The sequence below is a fragment of the Sus scrofa genome, chromosome 4, assembly GCF_000003025.6.
Source record: "Sus scrofa isolate TJ Tabasco breed Duroc chromosome 4, Sscrofa11.1, whole genome shotgun sequence".
NCBI classification, from domain to species: domain Eukaryota; kingdom Metazoa; phylum Chordata; class Mammalia; order Artiodactyla; family Suidae; genus Sus; species Sus scrofa.
This window is the reverse complement of record NC_010446.5, coordinates 14,806,465-14,826,365: the sequence shown is the minus strand read 5'-3', so window position 1 is coordinate 14,826,365 and position 19,901 is coordinate 14,806,465. Positions and strand designations below refer to the sequence as shown.

General features: G+C 48.0%; 1 long non-coding RNA gene across 1 annotated transcript in view; it reads left to right on the top strand.

Moving 5' to 3' along the window:
* Window positions 649-19,901, top strand: part of LOC106509966 — a 38,291-nt gene continuing 19,038 nt past the window's right edge. Inside the window, exons 1-2 of the long non-coding RNA XR_001308019.2 lie at window positions 649-748; window positions 7,477-7,668. This is a non-coding gene — a long non-coding RNA (uncharacterized LOC106509966). The remainder of the gene's footprint in view (window positions 749-7,476; window positions 7,669-19,901) is intronic.

The window sequence follows — 19,901 nt, the reverse complement described above, 5'->3', positions numbered from 1 at the left end:
GTTGCTATTTCGGTCATGAATACACATCATTAATTCTTCTGACAAACATCCCCAGAGCCCCAGCTCTGTGCCAGGTGGGCAGCGATGAATAATAACAACTCGAATGTTCGCTGCGAAGTGTTTCCACCGTGCCAGGCTCTGTTCTATGTGCTCTGCACGTATTGACCCTTTCAGTTCTCACAACCACCCTCTGGGGTAGGAAATACTCGTCGTTCCCATTTTTCAGCTGAGGAGACTGAGACACATCGGGCTGGTGAGGGGCCCCGCTGGGACAGAAATCAAACCCAGGTGGCTCCTGAACGCTTCACTATTGGTCTACACCACGCGATAAGGGTGGGGAGGGGGGAGCGCAGAGAAGTGAGTAACACACTTAGCTGAGTACCCACATCAAGGACGCGAAGGGTTTCACCGGGCAGAAAAGACAAGGACATTCGAGACAAGGACAAAAGTCCAGAGGAAAACGCAGAGCCTTAAAGTACCGAGGAGATGCATACACACGATGGTTTCTAAGCTCCTTGGAAGTAAGAAAAGTCCTGTTTACCTTTGTGTTTATCCGCTTCGAAATACATGTCCGTTGAATTGTAAACATTTCAACATTTCCCGGGCTTTTGCTAGAAGCAGGAAGGAGGAAACGTGCGTTTGCCGAGCGCCCGCCCCGCGCCACTTGCGCATGTCCATCAAGCCTCAGCACACGCATGCGTCCTGAGCGGTGGCGCCGCTTTTCAGAAGGGAGACTGAGGCCCAAGTGGTAAGTGCAGCGTTTTGCCGCCTACTTACTTCCCTCCGGCTTCTGAAGCCGTTTCCTACCTCCCTTTACCACAGAGGCCTCCAGGCTGCTCCCACGTCTTGAGGTGACAAGTGTGAAGCCAGCTCAGGGGTGTCCTGGGACAGCACTTCCTCTCTGCCCCTCCCTTTGTCCCCCAGCACCCACGAAGACCCTGGTCTCCGGGGACTTAATAGTCCTCTTCCTTTCAGAGGCACGTGGGTGTTAGGGCTTTAATGTCTTGCTCTTGAGAAATTAGAAGCTAACTGCATGTCCATCGGGAGGGGATCAGTTAAATCAATTGGGTACATCCATACAAGAACCACAGAAAAGATGTCAGTCCGTATTTGTTGACTTAGAAACTTCTTGGCTCACCATGGAGTGAGTAAAAGCAGCGTTATTGTGGATGTAATGGATATTTTCTGCCTGCTTCTCCCATCTTCTCTCTGCCTGTTCCCACCCTGCTCTGTGCCCTATATGGTCCTCTGTGGACTTCTGTTAATGACCTTCCAAGCCTTCTGACTCTGGCTGGGTTGGCCAGTGGACTAACTGACAGCTGGAGGGCGGGGGGAGTCAAGTCAGGTGTCTGTTCTACTTGCTCCGTCTCTGTTGGTTTTCTGGGGCTGACTGTGTCTGCTGAAGGATAAAGTTCTGATAGGCAACCCTCTCCCTACAGCTCTGGTTTGCAGTAACCACTCCCTCCCCTTGAGCTCCAGACCTTGGGGTGACAATCCCCAGCCCCACCCTGCCCCGCCGTGCTCCACCCAGTTGCTAGTCCTGGCATAGTGCACTATTCCTTGCTGGTGTCCCTAACCCTTGTCTGACTGATATAAACAGTCCCATATTAAACGCTCTTCACTTACTCACTTGGATATTCCGTGTATCTCTACCAGGAACCCAGCAAACACAATAATATCACCCCATGTAGGTAAAATTATATCCATCTGTAATCCAATAAGGGAGCTCTGGAAGCGGGTCCATGAAAACACCGTTGTCTCAGTGGGATTTGGGTGGGATTTTTTTTCTCCTTTATGCTTTCCTGAAAACTTAAAAATTTTCTACAACAAGCAGGCATTATCTTTGATTCCAGAAAAACCAATAAGGAAACAAAACAGTTGTTGTAAAGGTCGGATAAGAGCGGAATCTGAAAAGTGCTTTGTTATGTTGGTTGCTGCTGCTCAGTCTTAAGACCCTGATGTGAGTGCCCTGGGTGCAAAGATATCTAGGTGATGTGCTTTGAGACCTGAATGCCTCCACAGGAAGACTGATTTCCCTCTAGAGAGAAGGACTAGAATGTAAATGGACTCGTCCAGCATCCCTGGCTTTTTTATTTCAGAGTTTCTCAGCCAACGTTCAAGTTCAGAGTGGCTCTCCTCTGCCCCCTCCTGCCCTCAGGTCAGTGACCCAGCAGCCTTTCCCTGGCCCCTACTGGATGCAAGGGCAGAGAGCGCCAGCTGAAACCCAGGGCAATGAACTCACAGCTACACTGTCCCTCTGGCCTCCTGGGTTGGCATGTCTTTGCCCAAATGAAAGAGAGGACTTCCAAAGGAATGCCTCCTTTTTTCATAGAACTTGGCAATGAATTAATCATTGTTTCACTGGGCTGTGTGAGCCTTGGTCCCAGTCATGGTACTAAGACATAAATCACAGCTCTTTGCGGGTGGGGTTGAGGAGGGGGCCCAGGATAGCTGTGAAGAGCTGTTCTTCCAACACAGGAAAAAAAATACCCTTGTTTGCAAGCGGCTGGGAGGGCATTCTGGGCTATTTATACTCTGCTGCCGAGCTAAGGCATTTTTTGCAGCTGGGCCTGCGAGATAATCAGCACAGTTTTCTTCTCAAGCCAGGTCTGCAAAACAGACCGGTCTCTGCTGGTAGCCCACCCACCCCATCTGCCCTGGGCCGCCCCAGCCAGCGGCCCCCCGCGCCCCCCACTCCCCCGGCCACCACCGCTGCCACCTTGCTTGGCTTCAGTTTCCAAGAAGGCAAGGGGTACATTTAAAAGCAGAAAGGCCAAAATACCTCGGCTCAGAGATGAAGGCAAGGATTATGACCTGCTGGCAGATAGATTTGCCTAGAACAGGCCTGTGGAATGTCCATCGAACTTGGCACAAAGGGCCTTTCAGGGCTTTGGGGAAGGGACCCATGCCACGGACTCTGCTTCCTTCTCCCAGAATTTGCTCCAGAGAGAAAAACGGGGTCCCAGGGAGAACAAATTCCAAAGTACTTCCCTTGTATGTCTTGGCAGGAAAGTGAGGCAGGACTTCTGGAATAGGGCTCGGAAGACCTGACTCCTGGTCTTCCTGCTAAAAGCAAAGCCCTTCGTGTCTCTGGACCTTGATTTCTTCTTCTATAAACTCAGGGTCTAGACTCAGTGTTGTTCACACATTTATTTATTTATTTTAGTCTTTATAGGGCTACACCTGTGGCATATGAAGTTCCCAGACTGGAGGTGAAACCAGAGCTGTAACCGCCCGCCTATGCCACAGCCACGCCAGGTCCAAGCCACGTCTGCAACCTACACCACAGCTCACAGCAATGCTGGATGCTTAACCCACTGAGCGAGGCCAGGGATGGAACCCGCATCCTCATGGGTACTAGTCTGGCTCATTACCACTGAGTCACGACGGGAATGCCTGTTCACACTTTTTTTTTCCTGTTCACACTTTTAATTAAAATTTGTTCATAAAACAATATTGCTTGAAAGTGGAGCATATACACAGATACAAGTGGGGTAACTGGTTGGAGTGGGGAGGGGGTTGAGATTGGAAACCCACCCTCTTGGCCTCTTTCTCAGAATGACACGATGGATGAAGAGTGTCCAACATCCTGAGGCTCCACGAGGGTATGCTGATTGCTGGCTTGATGGTCTCAAATATTCTGAGCTTTGCAGTTCGTTCGTTCATTTCTCTGTTCATCCTCCACAAATATTTACTGAGCTCCTACCACATGTTAGACTGGATAAAAAGAGGCATAAGAAAGCCATTGTCTGTTGTCACTGTGCTAACTCAGGTTGCTGCTGTGGTGTGGGTTCAGTCCCTGGTTGGGGGAACTTCTGCATGCCCTGGACCTGGCCAAAAAAACGTGGTAATAATTTTTAGTTGAATAACTGTATTATCTTAAATTTTATCTTAAATGAATTCAAACAACTGATTTCATTAGCTCTCAAGTGTAAGAGTCTTAAGTATACACACATTGAAGTATACACTTTTTGTGGCCACACCCATGGCACATGAAGGTTCCCTGGGTCAGGCATTGGGGCTGTGCCACAGCAGTGGCAATGCTGGATCCTTGACCCACCATACTACCAGGGAACTCCAAAATATACCTTTTTTAATTATAAATAGAAAAAAAATATAGAAAGCCCTTGTCCTTCCTTATGTTGCAATCTAGTTTGGGAGGTAGATGTTGATTAAAGTAATGATTTATGCAATGTTGATACTGATTATATATTTGAGTTATGTATATAAATATATATGTAATGTATAAAATAAGCATATATCTGGGTGGAGTGGTGTCCTCTCCCAAAGATTGATGTCCTTTCCAGAACTTCAGAATGTGATCTTATTTGGAAATAGAGTCATTGCAGATGGAGTTGGTTAGGAGGAGGTCATGCTGAACTAGGGTGAGCCCCCAATGCAGTATGACTGGTGTTCTTACAAGAGGAGAGGAGAGACAGAGACACATGAGGGAAGGCCCTGTGATGACCGGGACTCAGATGCAGCTGCAAGCCAAGGGATGCCAAGGATTGTTGGCAGCCAAGAAACTAGGAAGAGGCAAGAAGGAGTCTTCTCTAGAGCCTTGGAGGAAGCATGGCCTGCTGACACCTTGTTTTTAGACTTCTGGCCTCCAGAACTATGAGAGAATAAAATTCTGTTGTTTTAAGCCACCCAGTTTGTGGAATTTGCAACAGCAGCCCTAAAGAAACTCATAAGAATAAAATTGATTGATTCTTATTATTCATGATAGTTATGTTTTATAAAGTCACTCCACGCACCGAATTGGTGAATATTGAACCGCTGCTCCTAGGGGCGATACAGGGTTAGGTTCCTGTGAGCCTCTGTTCACAACATTTTCATCAGCCCATCAGTATATAAAACCTTGCCCTATGTGTGCTTCTGTTCAAAAACACTTATTTAATAAGGACTGTTGAGTCATTGACATTGAACTCATGCCAACAGCAATACAACTCATGCCTGAATGATTCTTATCTAATACACATACGTCTTTTCTCCATAAGGCACCTCCCAGCCTTCTGGAGCTTAGGGACACTAGACAGCAGCCCGGCACTCTGCTGGGGGAACGATTTTAAGCAGGGAAACCACCCACTGAAAGCTCCCAAATGTGAAAAATGTGGCACAAAACTGATTGCAGAAAGGACCCTCGTTTAGAGCCTGAGAGCTGCAACCAGAAGCAGTTTGCTGGGAAGGTGTGTGTTGGGTGATTCGTATTTTTTGCTGTCTGCACATGCCCACATATGACCTCAAAAGTACTGCAAGTATTGATCTGGGGGTTACAAATGTATTTTAGGGAGTGGCCAATTTTATAGACAGAATTTGCAATAGTGAGGACGGACGACTGTATACACACACATTCAAATTGTAAGAAGCCCTGAAACACTGGGAAAGAAAAGAATAGAGTGAGAGATAAGGGGGAGCACTTAGCTGGCACAGTGGTGGCATTTTAAGTGCTACCAATGCACACCTTCCCAGCTGAGGTCCAACAAGTTGGCAAACTGCTTCCTGTTTCAGCACTTAGCTGGCATAGTGGTGGTATAAGTGGCAGCATTTTAAGCTAAGATCTGAAGGTAGAGGGGAGCCAGGGTGGGAGAAGGTCGCCCAGCAGAGGGGCAGCTTGTAGGAAGTCTGGGGCGTGAAACGACTCTATGCATTTGAGTGAGGTGGGATCCTAGGAGCAAGATGGTGAATGATGGGGGGCAAAGTTTCTTCTTAAAGTGCATTGGGGAGACCTTTTGAGTGTTTCGAGCAAAAAAAATCCAAGGCAGAGCTAAAGTTCTCTCTAGCTGCTTCGGATTCATCAGAACGAGATCTGTTTACCTCCATCAGCTAATCTGAGAAGTAAATTTGTGATGCTCTTAAATCCTTCTCTGGGAGTTCCTACTGCGGCACAGTGGGTTAAGGATCCGGCATTGCCTCAGCTGTGTGTATGCTGCAGCTGTGGTTCGGATTTGATCCCTGGCCCGGGAACTTCCACATGCCTCAGGTGCAGGAAGAAAATCCTTCTCTGGATTTGTGCAGGGATATAAATAAACGCCAAGTGAGGTATCATAACATGGTCAGACCTCAGTTTGTTCTGCACATAATGGTATTTAATTTTTAAATCAGATCTGCTAAGAATGTGATGCCTCAAACTAAGGGAGTGAGACTTTCATGTGATAAGTTCGGCTTCTACTGCGTGGGGTGGGGGGAGCTATTTTTAGAAGGGAGACCTCTCAGTGCCCCTAAACCAGGCCGGAGGCACTGCTCTGCCTTGGCATTTGACAGGCCTCGCTATCAGCTTTCACCCTGGGCAAGGCGTGGGCAGGCTGTGGTAACCCATGTTGCCAGGAATGCCTGACCAGAAACTGCTCTCGGGTGTGTCCTGGAGCTGCCTCCCCTTCCCTTGACCCCAGGGTGCTGGCTTTCCGGCCTTGTGAAATCTTCTCAAAGCAGGAAGGAGCCTGAGTTCTGTGTGGTGCTGCTTGAGTTTGACTTGACGGGTGTGCCGTGTGCTCTTGAACAACCCAGCTGACTTCTCCAGGCCTCACCTCGGTGTGTCCATCTAGCATGAGTCACCCCGGACCAACCCTACCCAAGGAAACAGGGGCCGGTTACTACGGAGACACTTGGAACCCGTGGGCAGGTCGTGCTCCGTCAGTGGGAAACCCCGCGGGCGCCATTTTCTATCCCTTCTTGAGGAGAAAGTCCCTTGTTCATCATTGAGCCAGTCTGAGTAAGCGTGTTCCTTGGTGTTGGATGACTGAGAAAGCCCCTCGTGCTATCTCATCATATTTTCTTCCTCTTCTCTGTGACTTACCAGCACTCCCTTCTGTAGGACATGCTGAGGAATGATTATGAGTCAAAAGGAAGAATGACAAACAAGTGAATTTTCTGGTCTGGTATTCAGAGGGAAAATTCAGCTCAAATGTGAGCCATTCCGACTCCTGAAAGGTGAAGAGGCTCTTAGGTGAACACACTTGGTCTTTTAATAGGAAAACTGCCTGCCTGTCCCAGCGAAACTGCCTTTGTTCCTCGGTTTACCTCAGCCTTTTCAGTCACGGGGCGGAAGCGTTGTAGGATCCATGCTGGCCAGGAACCGAGCTGTTGTCCCTGTTCTGCCATCTTTCTGTGACTCCCTGGGCCAGTCACTTGCCCTCGCAGGGCCTGTCTGCAAAGGGTGTATGCAGACAGCCCAGGCAGCTCCTGGGCAGCCGTCTCCATTTCTGTGGAGCAGGTATTTTATCGCATTCTTTTGTGCTCAAGGACTCCAGAATTAGATCCCCCAAATATGCTTGAGAAACACTTACTCTACAGGAACTCAAACCAAGTAATGAAAACCATTGAAAACAACCAAGCAGCCATGTCCTGAAGTCACCTCTTCCTGGGAGGTCCAGGAGCATCCGCCGCTCCCCGCCCCATTCCTCCACCCACTCCCCCCCACACACTCCCCTGCCTGCTTTCCCTGAATTTGACTTCCTTTCCCTTCCCTTCCCACAGGGCGCTGCCCCCCTGGCCCCCGGAGCCCATGTCGGCACAAGGATGGACCATCAGACGCTTGTGTGAAACGGTACCCAGGAGGGGACCCCACTTTATAAAGCAGGTCTGAACCTCTGGCCTCTGACCTCAGAAGGGGGTTTCCTGGCTCCCGTTCTCCAAATGGTTGCTTCAAGCTTCCCAAACTCAGCCGAGGTGAGAAAAACAGAGCCGAGCTCCCTCTGGGTGCAGGCGCAGGGCCGGGGGCGGGGATGTCAGGACAGAGTTCCTGCCTGCGGGTTCCAGTCGGGGAGGTGGCCCGCGGTCTCTGAAGACCTTCCTCCCCGTGGAAGGTGGCCGGGTGATGTGACGGGGAAACAAAGGTCTCAGAGAAGGCAGACAAGAAGCCCAGCTGAGAAATGCGCCCCTAACACCTCGATCAATCATTTCTCAACTTTTTTTTTTTTTTCCTGGCACTTTATGAAGCTCTTTTCCCCCCCGCCCCGCACAGGAGCTCATTTGTTCCTCACAAGCGCTTGGGGAAGCAGATGAGACAGAGCGACTTTTTCCCCTTGATACATGTGGCGGCATGAGTCTCACCAGGGACAATTCCCACAGCAGACACAGAGCCGTTACTAAGTTAAATAATAAGCATCGCCTCCACTGATGACGTACCTCCTCTGCGCCAGGCCTGAGAGCTGTGAGCCCTTGAATGATGGTCACCATCTTTTTTTGTGTGTGTGTGTGTCTTTTTAGGGCTGCTCCCTCAGCATATGGAGGTTCCCAGGCTAGGGGTCTAATTGGAGGTGTAACTGCCAGCCTCCACCACAGCCATCGCAACGTGGGATCCGAGCCATATCTGCGACCTACACCACAGCTCACGGCAATGCCGGATCCTTAACCCACTGAGCGAGGCCAGGGATCGAACCCAAAACCTCATGGTTCCTAGTCGGGTTTGTTAACCACTGAGCCACAACGGGATATCTGACATCATCTTTTATAATTCTCACAACTCTGCACAACAGGTCTTATTATTTTTCCTTTTTTTTTTGAATTATGATAAAGTATGCACAATGTAAAATTCACCATTTCAACCATCTTTAAGTGTACAGGTCAATGGCATTAAGTACCTTCAGAATGTTGTGCTACCATCACCACGTCCACCCACAGAGCTCTTTTCATCTTGCAAAGTCGAAATTCTATATCCACTCAACAATTCTCCTCCCTTGCTACCCCACCAGCCACTGATTGCCATCATTCTTTGGGCCTCTAAATGATTGACAATTTTAGGCACCTTACATATGAAGGTAAAATACGGTATTTATCTTTTTGTGACTGGCTTATTTCACTTAATATAATGTCCTCAAGATCTATCTATGTTGTAGCTTGTGTTAAAATTACTTTCCGGAGTCCCCGTCGTGGCTCAGTGGAAACGAATCCAACCAAGAACTATGAGGTTGGGAGTTCCATCCCTGGCCTCGCTCAGTGGGTTAAGGATCCAGCATTGCCGTGAGCTGTCAAAGACGTGGCTCAGATCTGGTGTTGCTGTGGCTCTGGCATAGGCCAGCGGCTACAGCTCCAATTAGACCCCTAGCCCAGGAACCTCCATATGCCTTGGGTTTGGCCCTAAAAAGGACAAAAGACAAAAAAAAAAAAAATTACTTTCCTTTTTAAGGCTCCTTAGTATTCTACTGTATATATATATATACACATATTCCACATTTTGCTTATCCATTGATCCATTGGTGGGCCCTTAGGTTCCTCTCACTTTCTGGCTATTGTGAATAATGCTGCTATGAAAGTGGGTGTACAAGTCTCTCTGGGAGAAAACAGGTATTCTGAATCCTCTTTCTCCAGAAAGGGAAACTCAGTGATGTTGAGTAATGTTAAGTAATTTCTCCTGGGTCATCAGATAACAACTGGGAGAACCAGAGTCATGGTTCCTGCCCATTGAGCCATAGTGTCTCTAAAAATATGGATTTTAATGTTAAAAATATCCAAGTTCAAATCCCAGCTCTGCCGTGAACGGACTATGACGGTGAACAAGTCACGTAGCCTCTCTGAGCTAAGTTGTAAGAATGTTGTAAGGACTTGAAGTGATTTGCTAATTATAGGGCCTGTCACATAGTAGGCGCTGAATAAATGGTGGCTTTGTTATCACTGTGACCATTCATAGCAAGTATGCAGGAGAGCCAGCCCAAGAACCCACACCCTCTGGTTCCTTGGTGGGAACCTGCCAGGTGGGCTGCGGGCCTCCTGGCCAGATGCTGGCTCTTGCCAGCCTGATTGTGAGTTGTGCCTAGGTCACCTTTGTTACTTCGCCACCTGTGACAGGCCAGGTCTACAGTCTGCACCTGCCACCCACACTCTGTACCAGCCCAGGGCTGAGGATGTCATAGCCGTTGTGTGACAGCAAAGTGCAAAAAGGAGAGCCCTGTCTGGGCGTCGGGAGAAGTGGATCCTAACCCAGCACAGCCATTCAACAGACGCCTCCCCCTCTCCTCTGGGCCTCTGTTGCCTCGATTGTAGATCAGGGGCTTTAACAGGTGACGATCGCCATGGTCAGCCTGTTCTGGAAACATCTAAGCTGTGACCTCAGTGTGGCGTTGTGAAGGCTTCGGGCTGAGTCGTCAGACTGTCTGGGCTCAAACCCTGGGACTACTGCCTGCTTTCTGCGTGACCTTGAACCTGGGGCTTGTTACCGCTCCAGACTCTGGTTTTCTTGTGACTGAAAATGGAGTGTAGTGACAGAGCCTGCTTCATGGGGCTGTGTGAGGGCTGGGTGAGGTCTCATGCCTGGCATAATTTAGTGTTCACTAAAGCCTGCCTATTTGTTTACGAATGCTTGCTGGCTTCCTGACTTCTGATGAGAGGCCAAGGGTAGTGAGAAGGGGTGTGGTGGAGCCGAAGGTCACTCACCTGTGAACCTTTGCCCACTGACAGAAGGAACGCCCGTAGTATATCCGGAAAGGTTGCAATGGGGATTACATGGGATCACGACTGCGGTGTGACCAGCACAGCGCCTAGCACCTGGCGAGGGCTTAATCAATGGATAGCGGTCATAGAAGTCTTCCTCTTTCAAAGTTCTTTCTTCTCATAGATTGTTGGGGAGAGTGTAAAGTGATGTAACACCCATGAAAGACAATAGCTTTCAGAACTACACATCCATCTGCCCCTTGACCCAGCAACACCACTTTTAATTGCATGAAAGAGTCAGGAAATGATATATGGCCAAGATTATCCAATACAGCGCTGGTTGTAAATGTCCACTGGTTTAGAGCAGATTAAACTAAGCTATGGGGTGGAAAACTATACAGCTCTGAAAATGTTAGGAGTTCCTGATGTGACCCGTGGTTAACGAATCCAACTAGGAACCATGAGGCTGCGGGTTTGATCCCTGGCCTTTCTCAGTGGGTTAAGGATCCCTCGTTGCCACGAGCTGTGGTGTAGGTTGCAGTCGCAGCTTGGATCTGGCATTGCTGTGGCTATGGTGTAGGCTGATGGCTACAGCTCTGATTCGACCCCTAGCCTGGGAACCTTCATATCCTGCAAGTGCGGCCCTAGAAAAAGACCAAAAAAAAAAAAAAGGAAAGAAAATGTTAGAGAAAGCTCTTCATGTTCTAATATGAAAAGATCCCTAAGATATACTAGTTGAGAAAGCTAAGGAGCAGAACACTGCGTATCACCATACAGGGCTTGCTTGCCACTTGTATAAAAAGGAGTGAGGGGTGCTATATAATCATATAAGCACATACATGGGTGTAATGCATTGTGTATATGCATTAAAAAAATAATCTTTTGAAGGCTACACAGCAGGTGCTGCGTTCCTGGGAGATAGTTAAGGGAGGGAGAATTTTCCCTCTATCTTTTTCTACTTATTTTTTGTAACCTTGAGAATGTATAAACTATTCAAAAAATTAAGTAGAGTGAAGTTTTATTAAGGAAAGGAGTCAGGAGTTCCCGTCATGGCACAGTGGAAACGAATCCAACTAGGAACCATGGGGTTGCAGGTTCAATCCCTGGCCTTGCTCAGTGAGTTAAGGATCCTGCGTTGCTGTGGTTGTCGTATAGGCTGGCAGCTGTAGCCCCGATTTGACCCCCAGCCTCAGAACCTCCATGTGCCAGGGGGTGTGGCCCTTAAAAAAAAAAAAAAGAAGAAGGCAAGGAAAGGAGTCAGGATGGCAGGGAGGAAGGGAGGCCAGGAGGGAAGGACAGGAGGAGGGAGAGAGACGGGGGAGGAGGAAAGGACTCTGTTCCCAGCAGCCCGGGTGGAGCAAGAGCCATCAGACGGGGCTGGAGAAGAGCAGGCCTAGCCCAGCCCAGGAGAGGACGGACGTGCTGAGTGTCACAGCTCACCGGATCCGGCTGAGCCTGAGTGACTTATGATAAGGAAGGGGATGCTCCTTACGGGATAGAACCTGGCACCAGGTGAGCTGCAGTGGCCCTACCGGCAGGCTGTCTCTCAGACAGGGCAGTGGCAGCAAGTGCTTCGGCTCACCCTTGTTTTCAGCTGCAGCTCCCCCACTCATGGCCCCCTCGTGGGGTCCCTGCCCACTGGAGAAAGGAGGACGCAGGTTTAGCCTGTTGGCCCTCCCTCTCTCCTGAGAAAAGAGCACCGACAGTAAGGGAAGAACCCATTGCCACGTTTTCCCTTCCATTGATGATTTCTTAAATTAATTTCCAAGGCAAATGTAAGAGCCAGTGGTACAATACATTCTGGAAGCCGGAAAGTCTTAAACACATGAAAGGCAGAGATGGTGATATTCATTCCCCAGGCAGGTACCCTTCTGCTTTCTGGCACGAATAACTTAGAGAGCTGACTGTGGTCTAGGAGTTATAATAATTTCTTGTCATTGATGGTATGAATCTGGAGATGAATACAAAGTATAAATATAGATCCATATTTCTGATCGCTTACTCAGCATTTGACATTGTACACATCTTTTTGCTTAGGCTTTGGTACCTATTACTACTATAATAATATCATGAATATAAATGATATGAGTTTGTATAAAATTCGTAACTACTGTATCTCCATAGAAAATAATAACAACTGTAGTTGTATTGTATAGTTTGTTTTCACATCCTTTCTCCCATTTGATCTTCAAACAGCCCTATATGGGAGGTACTTATTCAACAAACATTTACCGAGCATTCATCCTGTCCAAGGTGCCGTGCTAGGTCCTAATGTTTCAGAGATAGAATGATACAGTCATGGTATATAAAAGGTCCAGGCTAATCACAGAGACCAACACACAAACAGGTATGCCATTAATTAGGTATATACAAGATGATGTGAGAACCCTGAGAAGGGGCACCACCCCCCCCCGCCAACCAAGTAGGAGGGAAAAGATCAAAAAAGATTTCCAGGCAAGATGTGGTCTGAGTTGAGACTAGAAAAATGAATAACACATAATTAGGCAAAATCAGGAAGCCCGTTGAGCTTGGACAGTAAAAGCAAGTCTTCATGCTCTGGGAGGAGGGTGTGGAGAAAGAGTAAGAGAAAAATGGGACAAAAACACAGAGAAGTTTTTGTGGTAGAGCATTGGCGGGGGGGGGGGGAGAAAGGCCCATTTTATAGATGAGAAAACTGAGGTCTAGCAGAGACGGAACCTGACCACCCTTCGGCTCCCAGGTCGAGCCACCCTCAGCCTATGCTTTCCCCTGTGAGTTGAAGGTAGACCCATTTGAAGGTAATTAGACTTAGCATGGCAATCATTTTGAAATGTATAGAAATGTCAAATCACTGTGTGGCGTAACAGGAACTAACATACTGTTATAGGGCAGTTATACTCCCAAAACAAACAGACAGATAAACAAACTCATAGAAAAAGGGATCAGATTTGTGGTTGACAGAGGCAGAGGGTAGGGGGGAAGATTGGATGAAGGCAGTCACAACATCCAACCCTCCAGTTATAAGGGAAATCAGTACCAGGGATGTAATGTACAACATGCTAAAGAGAATTAACACTGGTTTATGTTCTATGAGAAAGTTATCATGAGGGTAAATGCTAAGAGTTCTTATCGCAAGGAAAAATATTTCTTTCTTTCTTTCTTTTTTTTTTTTTTGTCTTTTTAGGGCCACACCCACAGTATATGGAGGGTCCCAGGCTAGGGGTCCAATTGGAGCTGTAGCCGATGGCCTACAGCACAGCCACAGCAATGCAGGATCTGAGGCATGTCTTCGACCTATACCACAGCTCACGGCACCACCAGATCCCCAACCCACTGAGCGAGGCCAGGGATCGAACCCACGTCCTCATGGATGCTAGTCAGGTTCGTTAACCTGAGCCATGACAGGAACTCCAGGAAAAATATTTCTCTTCTTATTTCTTTAATTTTTGTATCTATATGAAATGATGGATGTTCACTAAACTTGTAAACATTTCACGGTGGAAGTCAAATTCTGCTGTACACCTTACACAGTGCTGTATATCAACTATATCTCAGTAAAACCAGAACAAAATTAAATATACAAATAAATTATACATTCAAAAATATTTCTTTGGAGTTTCTGTTGTGGCGCAGTGAAAATGAACCCGACTAGTAACCATGAGGTTTCAGGTTCGATCCCTAGCCTCGCTCAGTGGGTTAAGGATCGATGTTGCCATGAGCTGTGGTGTAGGTCGCAGATGCAGCTTGGATCTGGTGTTGCTGTGGCTGTGGTGTAGGCCAGCAGCTGTAGCTCTCATTTGACTCTTAGCCTGGAACTTCCATATGCTGCGGGTGCGGCCCTAAAAAGCAATAAATAAATAAATAAATAATTCTTTAAAAAGGAAAGACAAAAAGAAAGTAGATCAGCCAGGAAGTCACAGGTGGTGGTTGCCAGCCATGGCGCTGTAACAGTCTGGAATCCTGATTCTGCTGGCTCGTACTAAGATATGGGAACCATTGAGTCAGCCGTCTTAAAGGGACCACTGGGTTAGCATCGTTCTCCTGTGAGGCGCAGCCAAGCGATGGGAGAAATCTGAGTCAGTCTTAGATGGCTATGCTTAACTTCACGTTATACATTCCTTGGGAAACTTGTCAGGCCAAGACCTATTCTTTCACGCAGGGCCTTTATTTACTGGTTTGGCTTCCTTCCCTGGGGAGTGGTCTGTCTGGTTCTATGGCCCCAGACGCACCAGGGTTGATCTCTCGCACGTCTGGCTCAGCACCCACAAGTCTGAACAGGGTGCTGCAAACCACCTCTGACTTCACACTCTGGGAGGTGGGCTGCGTCTGGGCTCGCTCAGGTCTGCAAAGTCTGGGCAGATGAAGCCCTCTTAGCCTACACCCTGCTCAGGGCTGGTGGGCATGAGCCTCAGACCTTGGCCTCTGGCTGGGAGGTGGCCCCCCAGGATTTCCAGAAGGGAGGCCCTGTGGAGTGTGCAGGCAGCGGGAGAGGGCTGGGAAGGGGAAGGTTGTTTCCTCTCCCTGGGGGTAGAGTGTGAGCAGGTCCTAGAAAGAAAGAGTTCAGAGCAAAACCACTGTACCCAGGGTGGTGGTGAAGGGGCCCGGGGGTGTCCTGGGTGGGGGTCTCTGAAGCAGACTCTAAGAAGAGGGTTCAAGGGCAGATGACTCATTGAGGAAGGGCTCCCAGGAAAGACCAGAATGAAAATGGGAAACGCAGGTCAGGGAAGAGGAAGGAGCTAAACAGGGAGAGTCTGACCTTAAACCCAAAGGAAGGTTGGAGTGATTTCCGCCAAGTCCCAGCCTCATCCTGATCCCAGAGAGGGAGTTCTGGAGTCTTAAGTTATGCCTTCAAAGCTTGTCCCATAGGAAAAGCAGGGCCCTCACACCCCCACACTTAGGCATTGGCTAAGGGCAGCCTCCGGGCCTAAACTCCCAGCACTTCCTGTGGGCCGAGTAGTGCCAGTAGCCCAAGGGCTGGGCTGGGATGGGAGCCTCTGCCATCTGTACAGACAACCAGCAGCAAAGGGGATAGAAGCTGGGGATCGGTTCTGAGAAACTGCAAAAGGGAGTCAGAGGGATCGGGGACAGGTAGTGTCGGACTAAATTGTATTCATGTTCCAGGTCTGTTTCCATCTTTGTGACCAAGGGCAAGTTATTTGACAGTTTTCTATAAAACTGCAAAGCGCGGACATTGTATCTCTTACACAGGGATGTTACCAGGGTAAACAAGATTATGCGAACAAAGTGTTTTGCACAGGGCCAGGCTTGTGTTAAGAATGATGATGTCTGGATGCAGCAGGTGTCCTTCTGGAGGGATTGTACCGTGGGAATTGTGGCTCCAGTCCACCCGAGCTCCAGTGCCTCCGCTTAGGCTCTTGGCCCTCCCCTCCCCCTGCTGGAAACTTCCTCCATTCCCTTCTGGGAAACCCAAGCCACTAGCTCTGCAGCCTCCTCAAAGCCTGGTCAGGTGACGTCTCAGGACCTGATCCCACCCACCACCCAGTTGCTGCCTCACCTTGGCCTTGCTCAGAGCAGAATGCTTAAGAGCCTAGGTTCCAATCCTCACCCTAGCAGAGCATGTGACCTTGGCAAAGTGCTTAGTCTCTCGGTGCCTCAGTTTTCCCATCTGTCTAATGGGATAACAACCACCCTTTCTCTGGGCGGCTGTGGGGGTGTTGGTGAACTAATGCTTGCAAAGAGCATAGAGCAGCGCCGAGTGCAGTATTGGCCTGCGTGACCTTCCACATGAAAAGTCCTGGTGGGTCAGCTCCCAACTTTGCTTACTGCCCTGATTCTTGGGTTTATAATTTCCTGATCAGCCCCTGCTCTTTTCCCCTCCCCCAGCTCTGGGTTGGGCTCCCGCTCTTGTGCCTGCTGCTCCAAGGCCACTTCCTGTTGGAGCCCCAGATGGTCAGCACGAGAACAGTCACAAGCGTGTGCACAGCACTTTCCCACTTTCCACGCGGCACATGGCTGATTGGATCTGTGCCTCCTTTTTGAATGAGGAAACCGAGGCTGGGAAAGATTAAGCAACTTGCAGGGGTCACCCAGCTTTTAAACAGTGGAGCGCAGATTACCACCTTCCAGGAAGAGCCAGGTAAAAAAAGATTTAAGGGAGTTCCTGTTGTGGTTCGGTGGGTTAAGAACCCTACATAGGGTCCGTGAGGATGTGGGTTCAATCCCTGGCCTCGCTTAGTGGGTTAAGGATCTGGCATTGCCAAAAGCTGTAGCATAGGTTGCAGCAGCAGCTCTGATCTGGCGTGGCTGTGGCTGTGGCGTAGAGCAGCAACTGCAGCTCCGATTCGACCCCTAGCCTGAAGAACCTGCATATGCTGCAGGTGCAGCCACAAGAAGGGGGAAAAAAAGATATTTAGGGGGCCACACAGGCTATATTCAACGTGTAAGGAGCTGTCGTCAGGAAGGGGGAGCAGACTTATCATGTGCCCCAGGAGGTGGGATGGATTAGGATGTACGGGGATAGGGTCTCCGGGCACAGGCAATTTTATTTTATTTTATTATTATTATTATTTTTTTTTTGTCTTTTTGCCTTTTCTAGGGCCACTCCTGTGGCACATGGAGGTTCCCAGGCTAGGGGTCAAATGGGAGCTGTAGTTGCCGGCCTACGCCAGAGCCACAGCAACGCGAGATCTGAGCTGTGTCTGCGACCTACACCACAGCTTACGACAACGCCGGATCCTTAACCCACTGAGCAAGGCCAGGGATCGAACCCACAACCTCATGGTTCCTAGTCGGATTCATGAACCACTGCACCATGACGGGAACTCCCCAAGCACAGGCAACTTTAAAATGAAGATAAAACTCATGAAAAGCTGACATGCTTGTATGAGCATTGCACAGTAGAAATTCTAAACAACTTGAGTGATAGAGTATTCTCTTTGCCCAGGACAGTCAGCTCCCAATGCCCCCTAAGGCTTGATTCACTACTGCCAAAGAAGAGAAATTATTATAGGGACTTAAATTTAAACTTTGGTAAAGAAAGATCTTTCCAACAGGCAATAATGGGATGTATTATCTTGGGCTTGATGAATTATCCATCACTGGCAGGGCACAAAAATAGGCTGACAGCCACTCTTCTGGGATTCTGTTCGGTAGGCTACTGAATCCAACAGGGGGTTACCTTAAATGACCTTGAAGACACCATCCGGCTCCAAGAATATCTGTAACAAATGACAATGGAGTGATTAATGCAACTCTGTTCAAATTAGGAAAGGGCTGTGAGTGAAAGGAGAATATTTGGGGTCTTTTGGGGCCATCTGAGCACAGATGCTCTCGTGAGCACTGGAAATCAAAGTGGTTAATTTGAGGGTCTGGAAAGTAGGAGCTTAGGTCTGTGGCTAATGATCAGAATCCAGAAGGTCACAGAGAAGAAGACCCAAGTACTAGCAACGAGGCCCCAAAGGCAGCATGATCCCATCACACTAACCTAGGGTGGATTACTTAACCCTTCTGCATGGTTCCCATTTTATTGTATTATAAATGTTAAATAAATTAGTATATATAAAAAACAGTGCTACATAATATTAGCTATTATTATCTTTTCTTAAAAGGCTTACCCTAGTGAGCTATAATCTTCTTTCTGCTGTATGCATTGCCATGAACTGTCTCTTCAGGAGGTCCGGATGGAGTTATTTATCCCCATTCAGAACCCATTTCAGCTCCTTAATAGCTATTAATTGATTTCTTGGGGACTAAGAGTCCCCCCCACCCAACCTGGGTATAATACCTTAAAATCATTAGAATACATTGAACATTACATATTATTTGTTCATTTGTTTCTTCATTCATTCAAATACTTACCGGGCGTCTACTTGTTCCTTAGAAATTGATGTCCGAGGCATAAAGTGCTCAGTAAAAATAGGCCAGATCCCACAGCTGTGGTGGCGCTTGCAAGAAAGGCTTGCAGTGCTGTACGCCTGTGAAATTCTGCAACACTCCAGTCTGGAGTGGAACATCCCTGAGCAAGTGATGCTTGAGGCAGTCAAATGCATGTGTGTTTACTAGGAAGTTAGGAGAAATTCCAGGCAATGTCCTAACATCCATCAGCTCTCCTTTACAAGGTGCTGATTTTGTGTCAGGCACTCTGATAATAACTTTATTTCATCTAGATATCAAGTCAGCCTTTGAAATAGAAATTATTGTTTGGCTCATTTTACAGATTTGGAAAGTAGTACTCAGAGGGGTCCAGAAACCTATGAAAGGCCACACATCTTATCATCAGGATTTAAAATTAGCTTTAGGGTGTTTCCGTCGTGCCTTGGTGGTAACAAGCCCAACTAGTATCCATGAGGATGCGTGTTTGATCTCTGGCCTTGATCAGTGGGTTAAGGATCCAGCGTTGCCATGAACTGTGGTGCAGATGTGGCTCGGATCTCACGTTGCTATGTCTATGGTGTAGGCCGGAAGCTACAGCTCTAGTTGGACCCCTAGCCTGGGAACTTCCATATGCCATGCGTGCAGCCCTAAAGAGTCAAAAATAAATAAATAAAAAATAAAATAAAATCAGCTTTAAGTGCAGTGCCTGGGATTTTAACCCTGAGGGAAGACTATCTTTGTATCTAAAGCGTAGAACTGTGCCAGCATGTGGTAGATGTTAGCAAATGCTGTTATGTAAATGATAAACTGAATAAAATTGCATTAAGGGGGAAGAAAGGCTCCCAAGTGTAGGCGAGGAGCATGACTAGACTGTATATTGGCAGAAGGGTTTCAGAAAGAATGAATTTGAATGGCAAAGCTTGCAGCTGGCGGTACACAGGGCCCGAGTGGGGATGCTGCTTGAAAGAATTCTCCTCTTTGGTGGGTAATGAGCTCTTTGGTCATCAGAAGTATCCAAGAGCAGACAGGGTGAACACTTCCACTATTTGTGAAAATGTAGCAGATCTAAATTATCTTTCATACATCTGCCATTCTTGGGCTGATCTAATATATTCTTGCAAACAAGGACCCCAAATTCACTAGTTCCCGAAGCCTCTTACCTAAGTGGAAACCCAAGTGGAATGAGGGTGGAAGGGTGAGCTGGCAACCACTGAAGGAAGCCAGACAGCATGACAGATACTGGGAAAGATGGAGCCACCACCTGATGGCTCAGGTGACTTTTTAAAAAAAAATTTTAGGGCCATACCCCTGGCACATGGAAGTTCCCAGGCTAGGGGTCAAATCAGAGCTGCAGTTGCTGGCCTACACCGCAGCCACAGCAACGCCAGATCCTTAACTCACTGATTGAGGCCAGGGATCAAACCCACATCCTCATAGAACTATCTTGGGCTCTTAACCCGCTGAACCTCAATGGAAACTCCTCAGATGACTTTTAAACCTCAGCCTTAGACAGAAGAGGTGGTATAAGCCCCTAGGATAGTGCCTAGATGTAGCATTCACTAGATGGGAGTGTTTTTGTCTTACTACGTACTTAATTCTTTAAAATTGTTTTTGGCCAGATCATTGCTTTTATTTCATAAAACAGGGCTTTTGGTCAAACTGGTATCCAAGGGGTTGAGGAATAAAGGATTATTTTCCTCTCCTGCCAAGAGACTGTCCTT